This window comes from Indicator indicator, chromosome 6 (genome assembly GCF_027791375.1).
Source record: "Indicator indicator isolate 239-I01 chromosome 6, UM_Iind_1.1, whole genome shotgun sequence".
Classification (NCBI taxonomy): Eukaryota; Metazoa; Chordata; class Aves; order Piciformes; family Indicatoridae; genus Indicator; species Indicator indicator.
The window spans coordinates 14,078,238-14,095,138 of NC_072015.1; the positions used below are offsets into that span (position 1 = coordinate 14,078,238).

Genomic DNA, 16,901 nt, shown 5'->3' on the forward strand with positions numbered 1-16,901 from the left:
ATACCTTCTGACAAGGTGGCTTTTAACACAGGGCTTTAAAATACCATTCTGTTTAATCCTCAGTAGCAATGCAGCTTGAATTCCACTTAATCATCCTCTTTCCTCTTGCAGTACTTTATGAACAATTAATACTGGTATTTAGTTTGAGTGAGAGTCCATGGTTGATTAAAAGTCTCTTTCACAATGACAGTTTTCCTCTACCCTTGAAGTACTATGACTGCAGAAAACACTAAAATTAAATACACACAGAAAGCTGCACTCAGAGTGCAGAAGCCTTTTATTGTGGCCTTTTTCTGAAGGAAAAACAAATTCAAGTTTTACAGGAATGCAATTATATAAATTGTAGTCTAGTGCAAAATATAATCATTTAAATCACACTTACAAATATTAAGTAATATTTATATATATTATTATATATAGTATAATGCCATAATTGTGGCACTGCTATAAAGAAGGGGAAAAAAAAGACAAAAAGGAATTAATGTCAATAGGATTTAACTATTGCATTCAGTCTTTGTAAAACCTCATGAGACAGGCAGCATTTACAATAAATATGCATTAAATACTTGGTGGTAACTGGCACAAACTTGAACACAGGAAATTCCATCTAAACATGAGGAGGAACTTCCTTTACTGTGAGGGTGGTGTAGCACTGTTAACAGGGTTAGTGGAGAGGCTGTGGAGTCTCCATCTCTCTCCTCATGGATGCCATCTTGTGCAACCTGCTCTAGTTGAACCTGCTCTATCAATAGGGATTGGGCTTGATGTTCCTCAGAGGTCCCTTCCAGCCCCTATCATTCTGTGATTCTCTGGTAGTAGTATGTTCATCACTCCACAGGAGCAGATGACTCCAGTTCAAAGTTATAAGACAACCATATTCTCTAGATTGTTTCATTTAGGAGTCCTAATACTTTGCTTTCTTTTAAATGATTCACTGAGATATATTCTTGGTGCACTGTAAACTGATGTCCAAATGCTCTGAGCTATCATTATGCAATTAAAACATTCTGATCCTCATCAAGAATGAGGGAATGTGCAATGGCTTGGCAGAAACTTCCAGAAACACTATGGAGCTGCAAGATGAAATGGAAATTCTAGGGACACAGTTACAATTTGTGCTGCCTCTCTGTAGCCTTGTGCCATTATGAAGGAGGAAAGCTCCAGTGCTCATTGCCTTTTTGATCACTCTGACATTTGTTCCAGCTTTGACAACCCTGAAAAGGAGCTTCCAACCCAAAGTCTCTTTTCAGCACCTTCCATGTCCCCATGGAGAGCCCAAGTCTGTGCTTTGAAGTCCCAGACTGTGCTTTTGGCTGGCTGTATGTGCTGAAGCAGTTTTAGCCCTTTATGCCACAAACAGGAACCTTCTCTTAGAAATGGTTGCAGTGGCTTTATTACCCTTAGCTGGATTACATACCATGAAAGCAACTGTAACCACAGCTCAAGACCTCTTTCTTAGTGCTTCTATGGGAGAAAGGGTGAAAATTTATACAGAGGAGAAAATGAAGGAACAGCAGCATTGATCTTGTTTCTTAGTAGCAATTCATCACTTTCCTAATGATTTTGAAGACTGAAAAGGTGCTTTAGGAGGAAAAGAGGATTTATTTAATTGGTATTTCTGAATCCTGTACAGAGATGGTAACATAGATGAACTTTTTCAGGTGCCTTATCTTTTTCGCTGGTTGGTTGGTTGGGTTGGGTTTTTTTGTTGTTGTTTTAATTTTACTGATTTCAGAGATCCATGAGAAATGTCTCATCTCAGGAGTTGACTCCTTCAGAGGCATGTAGGAGTATACACCTCTAATTTCAGAATACCAGTCTTTTCCTTAACCTTCCTAGTTTTAACTGGGAAAGGAGCACCAGCAGTTAATGCAATGTAGGCTGCACAATAGTAGGGAAGTCTACACAGTGTTCATAAGGACAAAAACTGCTTAGGTCTAATATGAGAGGTCTCCCATTTCTCAAAATTACCAAGGCTTGTGAGCAGTGCCAGCTTTGAGAAGTTTGATGTTCTGCTTTGATCTTGCTCTAGAAGAGAAAGGCAGCCACAGTAACTATATAAAAACCTCCAGTGATGAATTCTGGGTTGTTTGAACCCACTGCCTGAGCCTTACATCTTAATTTGGGAACAGTACAACATCATTAAATGGCACAAATACTTAGGTCCATGCTCAAGAGATAGATGTGTATGTAACATCAGAGAACACTATCTAAAAGGGAGTGAAATTAATGGTTAAACTACTTTGAGCCCTTCTGTAGTATTTTCCTTTCTAGTTTTTGCTTTATTTTATACATACTACCTTTCACTTCTTAATCACTTTTATAGCTTTATAAGACGCAGTAGTCACTTTTTGACTGGCACATGCTTTTCAGATCACATAAATCAAGACAGCTGCAACAAAGTGAGTAGGGTCACATGGATTTATGACAACTGAGGATCTGGCACAGCATTCCATGAATGATCTGATAGTGTAAGATAAGCATCACTTGCTTGCTTTGGGGACAAGGCCTGTGTTAGCAATATACCTTACTAAAGTTGGTTTCTTGAGTTACTTTCATCAGTTTTATACAGGTGTAGATCAAGTGTTTGATTGATTTATGGCAATGCCACAGGAGAATGGGATCTTTCATGTCTGAAGCTTATTTGCTGTCCAAATATGACACCGTCTGAAAAGTGAAACGCTCTTTGCAGTGGTAGGAAACTATGAGGTGGCTTCCGTTTAAAAAGGAAAGAAAAAAAAAAGATAAAAAAGAAAAAACAACCAAACAAAAACAAATAAGCAAAAGAAAACCTAAAAAACTTTTACTGCATCCTTTTTTGTCCTGTGTTAACATAGTCCTCGCACCACCATCCCCCATCACAGATGGGGGGAAACAAAAAAACCCTCTGGGTAGAGATAAGGAGTTTACCTTAGACTATTTTGCAGAAAAGCAGAGCAAAAGCAGAAGCAGCAGCAGAATCCAGGGATAAAATGATCCCCCCACAACCTGCAGCCAGCCCAGTGGAAAACCAACACCAGAAAACCAGAAGCTGGAAGCAGCAACCAGAACAGGAAGCCTCTCATGTTACAATCTGAACTTCAAGCCCAATGATACTGCTCCAGCCAGCACTTTCATTTTGAAGCTGGCATGACATCAGCATGGTGTTGAATACTCATCTGCAGCTTCAACTCCTCCCATGATGGTTTTTTCTTAAAGACAACATTATGGGGTACCAAATAGGGTAGGTGGTAGTCACCACAGGGCTGGTGATGGTTGAATATGGCTCCCAGTATTACCAGTGTGGAAATATCTGCCCTATAGCAATACTGGAAAGGCAGTTCTGTTCAGTGAGATGACAGTTTTGACAGTGGAAGAGTGAGGCAATTAGCAAGTCTCATTTTCAGGAAAGCTGGAGCTTGATCCAAGCCTTTTTTCACACCATTGGAAAGATTCCTGTTCTTTGTTTGGCTCTGGATCTCACTAATATCTTCTTTTCTGAAGCAAACTACTCGTTGACAGCGTCATTTATTTCTTCCCAGACAAGCCCTTCTTTTTTTTCCCCACTCAGTTCTGTGCAAGGTTTCTCAGGTTTACAAGATGTGCTTTTGGATGTTCAAGATAACTTTCTGATTTGGTTAACCACTTCACTGCTTGCTTCATCTGATCTTTATCTGCCAAGATGTACAAACATGTACAGCATGTTTCCTGACACGACGCCGCAGAAGGTTTGTTTGTTTTGGTGTTGTGGTTTTTTTTTTTTTTCCTTAAGTAATAAATACTTTGCCTCCACACATGACATCATTGTGTAGATCATTCAGTAGGGAATCTTTCTTTGTCTGATACGAGCCCTGGTAAAGCACTTGTCATCAGGCCATCGCTCTGTTGCCAGAGGGAAAGGATACAACTGCTCATTTCTGTGATCCTTTCAGCCGGGGAGGAAATGGCTAGGTGTTAGATTGCAGGCTGAATGCTGTCAGAATGGATGTAAGAAGATTAAAATGAAAATAAGTCATGATTTAAAGAGAATGGGGAGCATTCTTTGCTTTTGTTGTGCATCTGGATCACAGGTTTGTCAGGGGGAAGGGGGTAGGAGGTTCTCTTTATGTAAGTATGCCTTTTGAATTGATGTTGCTTGTTGTTACCTTTTTTTTTTAACAACCTCTTGCCTGTATTTTACAGAGAAGGCAGAAAGCAGATGGTGACATCTGCTACTGACTTTCACAAGCAATCCCTACAATCCCCACTGTAACAGCTGCTTTCCTATAGAGATGTAGCCAATATCTGCCAGATTTCCCTTTCTCATTCCTTTTTGGAGGAGACTATTTGCTTACCTCCTTACACACTGTCTGTGCCAGAGGAGCTTGGTCAACCTGGTACCTTTTTTACTGGTGCCTTTTATATAAGTTTAGACTTGTGCCTAAGTGTGTAAACAGTTCAGAGTTGTGTCTCTTCCACTTAACACGAAATTTCCCAACCCACAAGTCTATCTGAATAGCAGAAGGCAGGAGAGTCTAGCTGGACTGACTTCTTGCTGGATGAAAAGAATTCTGGTGAGATTATCAGGGCTTGTCTGCCTGGCATGCTGCAGACACAATGGTGAGGTAACATGGCCAACATTGAAGGAGTTACTCAGACAGTTGTGTGCTACAGAACAGCCAAGATCTCTTCATGCTTTCTTGTCTGCATGTTTCAACAGAGAAAGCATGCAGTGTCCTGGAGACATGCATTCTTATAGGCTGTTCTCCCTGCTGGGAGACTGATGCTGCAAAGCAATCCATGCAGGTGTTTTCTTATCTATCAGACATCAGTGGGGTTAAATGTGGGCATTGGGGTCTGCTCTACAGATGGATTTGCAGTACTGTGAACTGTGAAAATAGAGAACTGCCAGATAATAATTCTCTGCTATTTTACCTAAGTGCATGTGTATTCCCCTTGGAAAAGATCTGACATTGCAAAATAAGCGAATTGCACAAAGTCACCAAATGTTAGGGGTTGGAAGGGATCCCTGGAGAATTCCAGCACCCCTGCCACAGCAGGTTCTCTTAGGGTTAGAGTTAGGGTTGCACAGGATGGCATCCAGGCAGGTTTTTGATTACTCCAGAGAAAGAGACTCCACCAGCTCTCTGGGCAGCCTGTTCCAGTGCTCTGCCACCCTCAAAGTAAAGTTCCTCCTCATGTTTAGATGGAACTTTCCTGTGTTCAATTTTGTACCCGTTACCTCTTGTTCTGTCACTAGGCAATTCAGTTACTTCTGCTGATACTGAACCTGATACTGACTGATCAGAGCACATAATGTTTATGGATATTTTTCTCTAATTATTAAGTTGCTAACAAGTCATCTTAACCTTGAGTGCCCGATGTCACTTTCCTAGTACTAGTCAATACTGGTGCAATCACACCAAAATACAAGAGAGCTCCTTCTGTGAGCTTGTGTTTTAAGAGCAGTGCTAGGCTTCTGAAGTGAGAACTGCAAGCTGAGAATGGTTCTGCATGCTCTTAGCTTTGGGCATCCAGGTTGTCCTGGACAGTTCCACAGAAATCATCATGTAGGGGAACAAAATAATTATGTACTTGAACTGAATCCAGATATAAAAAGATCTTTTTCTCTCCTGAGCCACTGACAAAGGAAGGCGCTCTGTTGAACGGTCTAATTACTGAAGCTATTTTGAATCAGTCTTCACAATGATAGCTTGTGGGAATCCTTTCCATCTCTTGGTTATTTTTTCTTTTCAGTCTCAAAGTAGGCCTGATTCTGTACTTTTCTCTGATGCACGTTTCTGAGGTCTGTCACAACTTTATCTGAGTAGTTATTGATATATCTCATAAAAAACTAAGTATTTTCTTGCCTGTGGGTTTAGATTTTTGGAGCAGCTGCATTCACAACCTGGATCTCTCCTTGAGCAAATTATTATCTTATCAGATGCATCTTTTTGTCATTAAATCATGTGCTCCCTTGTAGCTTGTGCTGTATGGAGAAGAAAAGTAGATTACACTATTTTCCCTGATTAATTTCTAACCTATCTTCGTTTCTTTCTTTCTTTACTTCTTTCTTTTTCTTTTTCTCTTTCTTTCTTTCTTTTTTTCTTCCTTTCTTTCTTTCTTTCTTTCTTTCTTTCTTTCTTTCTTTCTTTCTTTCTTTCTTTCTTTCTTTCTTTCTTTCTTTCTTTCTTTCTTTCTTTCTTTCTTTCTTTCTTTCTTTCTTTCTTTCTTTCTTCTTTATTTCTTTTTTCTCTTTCTTTCTTTCATTCTTTCTTTCCTTTCTTTCTTTCCTTTCTTTCTTTCTTTCCTTTCTTCCTTCCTTCCTTCCTTCCTTCCTTCCTTCCTTCCTTCCTTCCTTCCTTTCTTCCTTCCTTCCTTTCCTTCCTTCCTTCCTTCCTTCCTTCCTTCCTTCCTTCCTTCCTTCCTTCCTTCCTTCCTTCCTTCCTTTCTTCCTTCCTTTCTTTCTTTCTTTCTTTCCCTTCCTTAGTTCACTTTCTTTCTTTCTCTCTTCCTCTCTTTCTTTTTTTCTTTCTTTCTGCCTGCCTTCCTCCCTGCCTGCCTGCCTTTCTCCCTGCCTGCCTTCCTCCCTGCCTGCCTTTCCTTGCCTTCCTTCCTTTATTTCGATCTCAAATAAAAAAATAAAATAAAAATTAGAAAGCAGAGCATTCACACAGCTTACAGAATGTCAAAACTACTCAATTCAGAAAAATCTTGCTGTGTGATTCTTAACACTTCTCTGGTTACAGTATTCAGATATCGGTATTGGTTTCTTAAACAGAATTTGCAGTATTTTTCTCTAATGAAATATCAGTCCACGACTTTGAGATTAAGTGTTATGGAAGATCTGGAAATCAGCAGTGGGAAATGGAGTGGTCAGAGTATGAAATGTTTTGAAGGATTATCAAAGTGTCCGTTAACTAGTAAGCTGTAGTAAAAATAACAGATTTAAAAGTCTTTCTTTAAACCTGAGTTTTGCACCAAGGAGAAAGTGTAGCCCATGCATAGTTATTTTATTTTTAGCATATTTAATGGTCCCCACAGACCATGCAATATTTAAGAAAAGCAGAGCAAGACTGGTGCAAGAATAACTCAGTAACTGGGAACATGAGAGCTTGATTTCACGTAACGTAAGCAGGCAAACCCTGTCTTTGATGCCTGCTCCTTAAAGTGTCAATGGTACCAAAGAGCTGGCATCAGCTTTTGTTGTGTTGATGAATTCAAGAGTACTGCCAAAATAGTCTCAGAAAAGTAACCTTAGAAATAACAGGTCATGCTTGAATTTTTTCTTGTGGTTCATACTGATGCTTTGGAGAATTATTATAATCTTCAACTGCACTTTAAGAGAAAAATAAGCTCTTTGTTTTGAAATCACAGGGGTGAAGCAATTCTGGTGTTGAGTTCATTAGTACTCTGCAGCTATTGCACAACTTTGGTCTGCTGGCAACTAAGTGACATGTCTCCTGTCACTTTGGTTCTACAGGTTCCTTCTGGGTTTGGTGGTGTGGTGATGTCATCTGGTTTACCATCACATTTATAGACGGTGATAACCAGGCATCAACACCCATGAAGGAACCCACAGAGTCATCAGGGAATGTTCTCTCATTTTTTCCCAAATTATGTGTGTGAGTATGTGGGTGATGCTTGGAAATGCCTCCCGTGTGTGGAAGCCTCATGAAAGTGTATTCAGTAAAATTTATTCTAAAAGCAGACTAAATCAATCCAGACTTGATATTGTTTCTCCTGATTAAAATCGACTAGTTAATACAGTTAACAGTTAATACAAAAGGCTTGCTGCTGAATAAAATAATTCTGAAAGATTTAACCAGTTTTTAAAACACTTTTTTTTTTCTCTAGAGTACTAAAAGAAAAGTTAACAAGGGAAAATGAGAAGTAAGGGGAAAATTAGAACGTTAATCCTCAATGGATTAGAGAAAATGCCTCTTACTACTCTGTAGCCTATTTGGAGAGAAATAGGCAGCCAGATGATGTAGTAAGTTCTTTTTGAATGTTTCTGTCTTTTAATTACACAGAGTATCAGAGCTGTGATCCCACAGATACTTACAGATGTATCTTGATGCTCATGGGCTGTGACTCCAAATATGTTTCTGTTGATTTTAAAAGGAAAGTTATTACCAAGTAAGTTAGTTGGCTCAGTTGCCTTTATCAGCTTTTCAAACCTGCTGCTTAATGACAAGAGCATTCAGGTATTTCAAAGCTCTGGGAGACTTCTGTAGTGAAAAGGTGAGGATTCCACAGAAAGATCTCAAGACAGAAGCACAGTGTTAATAGTTTAAGAGAACATAATAATTCCCTGCTTCTAAAAGCAGAACTAGTTAACCATGCAATGACGTAGGCAGCAGCTACCTGGAAATGTTTCCTTACCCTCATTTCCCTAAAGTAATGTTTTTGGTAAAACCTGCTAAGTTTAATAAAATCCATTTTTAAATGAATGGAAAAATGTGTTTCCTGTAGTCCAAGACAATTCGTGATGCTTGAAAAATACCAATAATTTTAAAAACCCAATTAAAACAGCTTGAAGAAAAAAACATAAAACGTGTTTCTGAATCAGTGCAAGCTGAAAAATACAAAGTTTTGAAATGTAAAGTTATGTGACAAGAGAACTTCCTCTGGGGAATTCTCTGGTAAATAATTATTCAGATCCAATAATCAAGTATTTTAAGAATGTTATCCAGAATGGTCAGAACCACTCCACAGGGGCAGCAGAAGGACATGGTGGCCCCTTTGTTTGAGAGCTCTCTTTAGAACCAGTCCTGCATGTGAATCCATATCTCTGTCCTTTGGGCTCAGTTCTGCCCAGGCTTGGCTCTGTGGGCTTTAACACACCTGTCTGTTGAGGAGGAAAACTGCTTCCTTGGGAGACTTGGAAAGAACTTCATAAGGAGATCAGTTGCCCTCAGCTCATTGTTCCTTTAGCTTTTTTCCATAGGAAACCAGGTTAAATCTATTGTTACTGCCCATCATGTAACACCAGGCAACTCTGCAGCTGCTTAACTTTGGATTGAAGTAGTGGTAGAAAAGATGAGGGCTCTCTCTCAGATGGAATAACAAGTAAGCGTAAGAAAATCATAAATAAGCTTTTTTTTTTCTTTTAGGAGATCCATCTTGTATCATAACAATTGCCAAATTGTTTACTCACAGGCGCAAAATACTTAGAGAGTCTCCTTAATCTCCAGTTATTGTTGCCCTCTCATCTTGACCTCTCTTGAAGTGTTTTATAAACAATTTAAAGAATAAATGAAGTATTAGAAACAGTTATTAAAGAGCAGGCAAAGTTATTTGCTTTCCTTGGGTGAAGGGATATAATTTATAAAGAACTGATTACACTCATCTGTTTTCTGGGTAGCCTGTGAGTTTACTTTACCACAGCAAGGCAGAATAACAGAGCAATTGTGTCATGGAAGCCAAGTAAGAGATTGTAGTAGTAGGAAATCCAATTGCCTTGTTCTACATTCATTTGTCTTGTCCGTCCTTTCCGTCAAGTGATCATTTGAATCAAAAGCATTTAAAGGGATTTTCTTCCTTTGCAGTAATGAGAACAACAGAGACTTTTGTTCTGTGGGACATTCCTAGCAGGTCTTTCCTCCTTTGACATGGCTACCTGCCAGTCCTCGTTGTTATTAAAAGTCGCTTCATTGAGTAGGTTTTATGAAGTAGCTCTGCCCAGCTTCATGGCTGTCACTGAAGTTATGAGTCAAGAAGAGGAGGAATATGGAGTTGTGATTCAGTGGAGCTTAGCTTCAGTGAAGCTGTTTAAAGGGGGAATGTTAATGGGCAGCTTTTTACTTCAGAAGCTCTTTTTGTATCAAAATAAAAATATGGTGGAAAGCATGTTGGATCTCTTTATCTCTTTGCCTTACTGATTGTAGCACATTGCTCCTGCCTTGACTTTTGTTCACGAAGCTCAGTACTAGGAAACTGCCTTTGAGCCACAAGGTGCAGAACTTACTAAAGAGATGTTGGGCTTGAGGCTATTTAACTCCAGCTCTGGCAGAGAAGGGCTATTTCTAGGAGGGAATGTCTGGAGGATTTCAGAAGTTCCCTCTGTAAGTCTGCAGGGCATTCCCACCTCTCTTGGGATGAAATGAGAAGCAAGGGTCCTGCCTGAAATCATCAAAACAATGGAACCTATTGGATACAACACAGCTGGAGCTGGGAAAAAAAGGTGCTTGTTCCTCCTCTTAGGTGGCTTTTTCTGTCTCTTTTCCAGTCTCCCTGTGAGGCAGACAGAGTGGAGGCAGTAGAGCAGCAGGGAAAAGGAAAGGGTGACAGGGACTGTCTATTCCATGCCAGAGGACAATTCTTTAGTGTCCCTTTGCAATTAGAAGACCATTTGTCAACCCTGTCATCTGCCAACCACAGTTCTGCAGCCCCTGGAGAAGCTTATCTTACTGCAGTGCCTTTGTTTTCCCAAGCAGATACAAGAGAAGGCACTGCCATTTCCAAGATCATTATTTGAGTAAAGGAGTAGGGCAGGGTGTGGTAAACACATAGACAATTACTTCTTCATTTCTAATACTTCTGGCAGAAGCAGTGGGCTGAGGGATATATGTTCTTAACAGGCAGCAGGTGCCAGCATGATGTGATTCAAAGTCCTGCAGTAAATCTGAATCCTGCAGTGATTTTCCTGCAGGTCTAACACCCTTACAAAATATCCCTAAGACACTTCTGAAACACTCTGTATCTTTTACAGCCTGAAATAATCAGTAAATTTTGTGGATAAGTGTTGGCTGGATTATCACTGGAAGGGCTGGGGCCCTTGTTCAGAAGAGTATGGTCAGAGGAAATCAAAGTTTGAGAGATGGTCCTTTGCCTACTCCATCTGGAGCCTATGGAGATGCTCTTGGGAACAAATGGAGTTTTGGCTTCAGCTCAGGGGAGGTCCCTTGTCACAAGATGACATATTAAGGTTGTGCATATGGGTACAGAACCCTCACACTTCCATGCTGTGCAGCATTTTACATCCAGGAGATAATAGCCTGTAGCTGTTTTAAAATAACAGCTACATTTTTCCTCGGTTTATGTCTGATCACTGGGCTATTGGGTCCCTTTTGTTTATTCCTGCCTTGATCCTTCCAGATCTGTGTGTTCTGTAAATCAGGTATGATACTTTCTGCCAGATAGCCCTGGTACCTGAAATGCTGGGCACTGTAAATGTTCTTTTAAAACTCTCTTGAATAATTGCCAAAAGGCAGTGGCTACAGTATCCCCAACAAATGCAGGTTATGAATGGTCTTCTTTTTAAGCCTAGAATTCCTTTAAACATGCCTGTTGGGTTTTGAGTACCTGCAGTTAAATGGTGTTGCTTTTGGCAGGGCTTGGTGAGCAAATGAGGCATAATCTCTCTGATCTCAGTAGTCTGGTCAGCCAGCCATGACATTCTCAGTGTCTTTTCTTTCTACACCCTGTCTGTAGCTCAGGCAGCTCTCAGTGGGGTTGCCAAAGATCACCATGTGCAGTGAAGCAGCAGATGGCAGGACAGTGGAAAATATGCAGCCTCAACCCCTGGGTTCATGTGGGGTTCAGGGTTAAATTTCAGTGGTTTCCCTCCCTGCTCCTCCAGCTCCTCCATGAACTGTCCTTTGAGAGATGAACTCTTCAGCACGCATTGGGAAACGATTTGAAATGCAGTTTTGTCCAGCTTTGAAAGCGAGTTCTAGGCTGCATCAGGGAAATTAAGAATTCTGTGGCCACAGCAGTTACAACTTTCCTCATCTCCCAAAGACGCTAGTGTGGGTATAAGAAACGAGCTAAATATGAAAACGTCCTGAACACTGTGAAAAAAGTGGGGGAAAGAACGGTGCAAACTTGATTAACTCAATAATTGTGTAAAGGCTGAATGAGGAGAAGCCCTGGGCAGCCTGGTCTAGTTGAGGATGTCCCTGCTGACTGTGGGGAGGTCGGACTAGATGGCCTTTGGAGGTCCCTTCTGGCCTCGACCATTCTATGATTCTATGATTTGGCAAACTGAACTCAGACTTGTGCTCTGATAAATCCCTTGTTTGCACTTTCATTTCCTCACTTCTCCCTTGCTCCTTACACAGGGTGGAGAGTTCTCACCATGACTGGATGGTCAGTCTTGGGGAGCGGAGAGCAGGAATGGGATTCTTCGACAGCACATTTTTTCTGTGCCCCTTTTGTGGCCACTCTTAAAGCCTTGCACTGAGTTAATCCCTTTTTGACTCTTCCAGGGTACTCCTCTCATTGTTCCACAAATACCAAGATCCTTAAATTTCTCAACTTCCTGTGAAATGCTGACATTTTATCCTCATTTTGGGGGGTGAGAAACTAAGGCATGAAAAAAAGCATTGTCTACATTGCTGAATTGGTTGACGTTAAGAATAAAACTCCCATCTGAGGGCTTGATGTCAAGCACACAGTGGAACATGTGCCAGTGACTTCAGGACAACCTTGATTGAAGTGACTTTCTAATCATATTATCATCATTTTCAGAAGAAAACAGGCTTTTATTCACTTTTCCATAGCAGCATTGATCAGTGTGAACTGTGAATCCATCATTTTTATTGCAGTTTATTATCTTTACTTAGCTTCAAATTCCACAGGACCCTGCCTGCTTCATTCCTCACAGGACTGAGAGCCAGGGTGGCAATCCTATTAGGAAAAAAAAATCGCAATATGTAATTAATTTAGAGGTGTTTTGTGTATCATTGTGCTTTCAGAAACAACACTGGCACACATAATCCTAGCTTCCAGTGCTAGATTTTACTGCTTTCTTCTTGAGCATGTTAATAGAGAGTGTTATGTGCCTGGGTGTTTTCGTGAGGGCATACACAGCCACCGATGTGGATGTTAAAATGATGTGAAATGTCCCACTAAAAATACAAAGCCAGGAAATGCAGAATTGGGCTAACTTTCTGTCCTGATTTCACCCCATTGTGCTGCAGTATTGTAGGCATCTCAGAACAGCAGGTGATCTGACGGCCGCCTCTGTTCCGAGAGGAAGCGTAAACTGGCTTAAATGGGAAATATCACAAAAACAGGATGACAATGAGTTTAGGGAGTCCACAAAGGAAGGAGCGTTCTTAAAAGTACTGATATTAAAACAGCAGCGAGCATGATAACTTACAGAGTGCTAAATGGATATTTATATCCAAACGTGCTCTGGGTTTTGCCATTTAATCGCTTCCCAAATGTTTGGTTTCAGGATTTCTTATGCAGCATTTTTGTGGCGATTGGACATGTTAATGGTGGAGTGTTTCGGTTTGGATGCTTCTCTGTAAACTTCAGTGATCTGACTTCAGTGAAACTGCACCAATTCATCTTGCCAGAAAATCGAGTGCTCTGGGTTTAGAGCTGTGTATTTATTTTTATTTCATCTATTAATTACAAGAGAGAAACACTATTCCCACACAGAAAGAATGGAGTGGGATTCAACTCCGGCGGCAACATTAGGAAAAGGGAATGCTCATTAAAATACGTGTACGTTGCAAAAAGCTGCTTTAATTTCAGTGTTTTCCTCTGTTCAAGTGATTTTCACAGCAAATAACAGTGTCAGTTTCTTAAGGTCAGTTTCTTTGCCAGCTGCCTCTTTCATTTCACCGTGAAAATCAGCAGCATGCCCAGGGTTTGATCTTGAGGGCTGTTTGCTCCCAGCGGTGTGTTTTACACACCCTCTGGAGGTATCTTTTCTGCCTATGAGTAAACTGCTGCCCTGCCTGGTGTACATGTCCATGTCAGGGCTTGAGTGTGGAGGCTGGAGCACCCTTGCTTAACTTCAGGGGCCCTTGGGAGCCATCATGGCCCACTCTGAAATAAGAACCTTACTTTTTATGGGAAGTTTAATACAGCTAGGTGAAATAATGTTTGTATTGGCTCTCTGAATACAGGAGGTCAACACATGTATTGGACAAACGTGTCCAAGTCTTTCCAGGAGCAGAAGGGACATGCTGTCTTTGTTGGCTTGCAGTCTTCCTGGAGTATTATTAGCTTGTCTTTGCCTTTTACTCCTATTCTCTTCTTAAACTAGTAGGGATGTGGATCTACTTGATGGTTGGATTCCCTTCCTCCACAGTTAATTTGAAGATCATTGTGAGGGGGATTGTTGTTAAAATGTTTCATTTCAGTGATGTTGCTTTGGTTTCATCCAAGAGAATGACTTCCAGTGCTGTCCTGTTCTGTTCTCAGAAGCCCTACTCATCGCTGTGCAGTAACACATGGAAATGGAGATGGCCAGGGCAGGCAGAGTGAGCTGTGAGGTCATCTCATAGCCCAGGTCTCTCACCAGCTTGACCACATGCCATGGCACATACTGGAGGAGTTGGGTTTTAACTGTTACATCAGAGCTATGTGATTACTTGTGTAGTCTGTTATGAGTCTGGAGTTGAATCTACAGCTGGAACAATGTGTCCTCGCACTGGTAATCACAGTCTGTCACAGGTGATAATTGGAGGGATCATCACTGGTGTGGAAGATGTACTTTTCCTCACAGCACAGCTGAGAATCTAATTATTCATAATACAGAAGATGGAAGAAAATGTGGTTCCCTGACTTTTATGTGCCTTGTTCAAGTATCTGCAGAAGTTGAGATTTATTTTTCTCCTCTCCAGCTTTCACTAGTCCTCACTTTGTTACTTCTCAGTGAGCTTGTTTCCCACAGTTCTCTCCAGCAAGTTGAGCTTGTAGCTCAGCTGTGTTTTAGGACCCTCTCTTGGTGACTCCAGGACTTCTGTAGCAAGGAAAGTCCTGAGAGAAAAACAGTCACAAAGCTCAAAAGGGAGGTAGAGGGATTTAGGAACATCTTGAGTTATACTGTAGAAGTGTCAGACCCATCTAGGGCTGACGATTAAGTTTGTGTGGGAGGTGAAGTTTCACCTGAGTAATTTGGCTGTAGTTGGACCATTTTTCTCTCTCCAAGAAAGTACATCAGCCCTGACTCATCAGAGTTGTATGCTGCTGCAACTAGGTTTAAGGTTAGCTCATTGCCACTCAGAAGAAGTAACTTAAAGTTCCTTTTATCCCTGAGTGGAAGGGAAATGACAAATTTTGTACTCAGAAATTTGCCTAATTTGCACTAATATGGGTGCGCAGAAAGCCATGGAAGACCTGTGCAAGATTTGGCCCACCATGATCACCATGAGCTGATGGTCTCAGTCACCTGGAAAACCTGACAGCCCAACCAGACTTGGCCCTGCAGAGGCCAGAAGGCCCAAGAAACTGTATTAGTTAATTGTGTCACCATGTAAGATTAAAAGCCTTGCCTGCTTCATCCCAAGGGAGTGCTAGGGTGAAGGCTGAATGTCTCATTTTGATCCACCAAATAGCATGTTTTTGTGATGAGCTGCTGGTTGCTGAGAGGATAGAGGAGCAGAAAGACAGGGAGAAAAAGAAAGGGATGTTAAGGGCACAGATGTCTGAACTTTGATAGCTATTTAACAAGGTGAGTTAAAATCTAGGGATTTTTTGTGTGTGCAAGTTGCCTTAGACTGCTTGTTTTTTTCCATAGTGTCCTAGTGCTGGATTTTCCTTCTGGCTGCACATGTTTCTAGCTATTGTAGCACTAACTTAGCGAGTGTGTACTTAGCTTCAGCTGTTTACACATGCTTGAACAACGTAAAGAGTTGTGCACACTCCTGCTTACAGCTCAGACGTGTGAGGGCTTGTCTAATTCTGGGGCAGCTTAAATGAGAGGTTTAACTGAGTGACATGGGTTGTACAATTTAAAAACCCTATCTTAAATGAGCACTAACAAATCAGAGTAATAAAGACATTTAACTTTGGTTTACAACTTAGTGTATCAGAGCTGCAATTATGAAATCAAAGTGAATCATGTGGAGCAAAAGGTTAAGTTTTCTGTGAGCAAAGGCTGCTCTGTTTATGTAAATGTCATGTGGGAACAGGAACAGCATTTTTACATATTGTTTTCAGTATTGATGTTTGGTTTTCCCTTTATAAGAATCTTTGATGCCTCACCTTTTCCTGTTCAGCATACAGTTCCTGAGGGGAAAATATTTTAATTTAAGAAAAATTCTATGGAGGAAACACACCAAAATAGCCCCTTTTGCCCAGCAGTTCTTGCTGGTGTGTCACCCTGTCCCTTTATTAAGCTCATGTGATAGATCTGAGACATGTAATATTTAGTTCCCAATAAGGGTATTTTGAAGATGAAGTTTCATACCTTTGTGTTACATATTACACACACAGACTATCTGATAATTAAACATCTTTTTTTCACACTTTAGGGAGCTGCTGCTCTGTAGTCACAGAAATAATCCTCTTTGGGATGTCATCGTTCTTTGAGAGGTGGAAGCCTCCATCTGTTTGTATGCAAAACAGTGGTGAGGAGTTTGAAGCCCTGATGACAGATCCCTGGTGAAGGGTTAGCTCCACTGCACTGCAGGGCAGCATGGCTTGCTGTGCTGGGACAAATGTCACTTTGAGTTCTCATCCTTTAGTTGTTAGTCTCGCCCTACCTCAATGTGCCTTCCTCACAGGGCTTACTGGTTGTCCGTCCAGGTAAGCTTCATGCTGTCTTCACACCCACTGGGAAAAAGAAAACCCTACTTTTTGTGTGTTCCACCCCATTTCTGTATCCTGTCGCTCCTGGCAAGATTGTCTAACTCTTACTTTCCCCTCAGATGATAACAATCACTAATTTTTGTTCTCTCTATGCCCAGTTCATCCGGCCTCTTGTTGCCCTCATTGTCCAAAAGTTCTTAGTGTGCAGGTTGATGTCAGGGACAGAGGAGTTCTTGGGCTGAAAAGCATCAGATCCCTTCCTGCTGCTGATGCTTCTGACCTAGGCACACTTTTACTTTCCTGCCTTAATGTCTTAATTTTTAAAGTACAGGTAGTAATATATTTTCCAATACTCAAGGAGTTCCATTGAAAAGCGTGGTGCAAATGGAAGATGGGGCCAAGCAGACTTTGCTTACACTGAAGAGTTCAAAATGTGTGTCAATGCA

At 40.9% G+C, this 16,901-nt stretch overlaps 1 protein-coding gene across 1 annotated transcript in view; it reads left to right on the forward strand.

Annotated features, from left to right (window-relative positions):
* GMDS (GDP-mannose 4,6-dehydratase) overlaps positions 1-16,901 on the forward strand; it is a 357,646-nt gene that overhangs the window by 116,234 nt on the left and 224,511 nt on the right. The gene's annotated exons all lie outside the window — the stretch shown is intronic.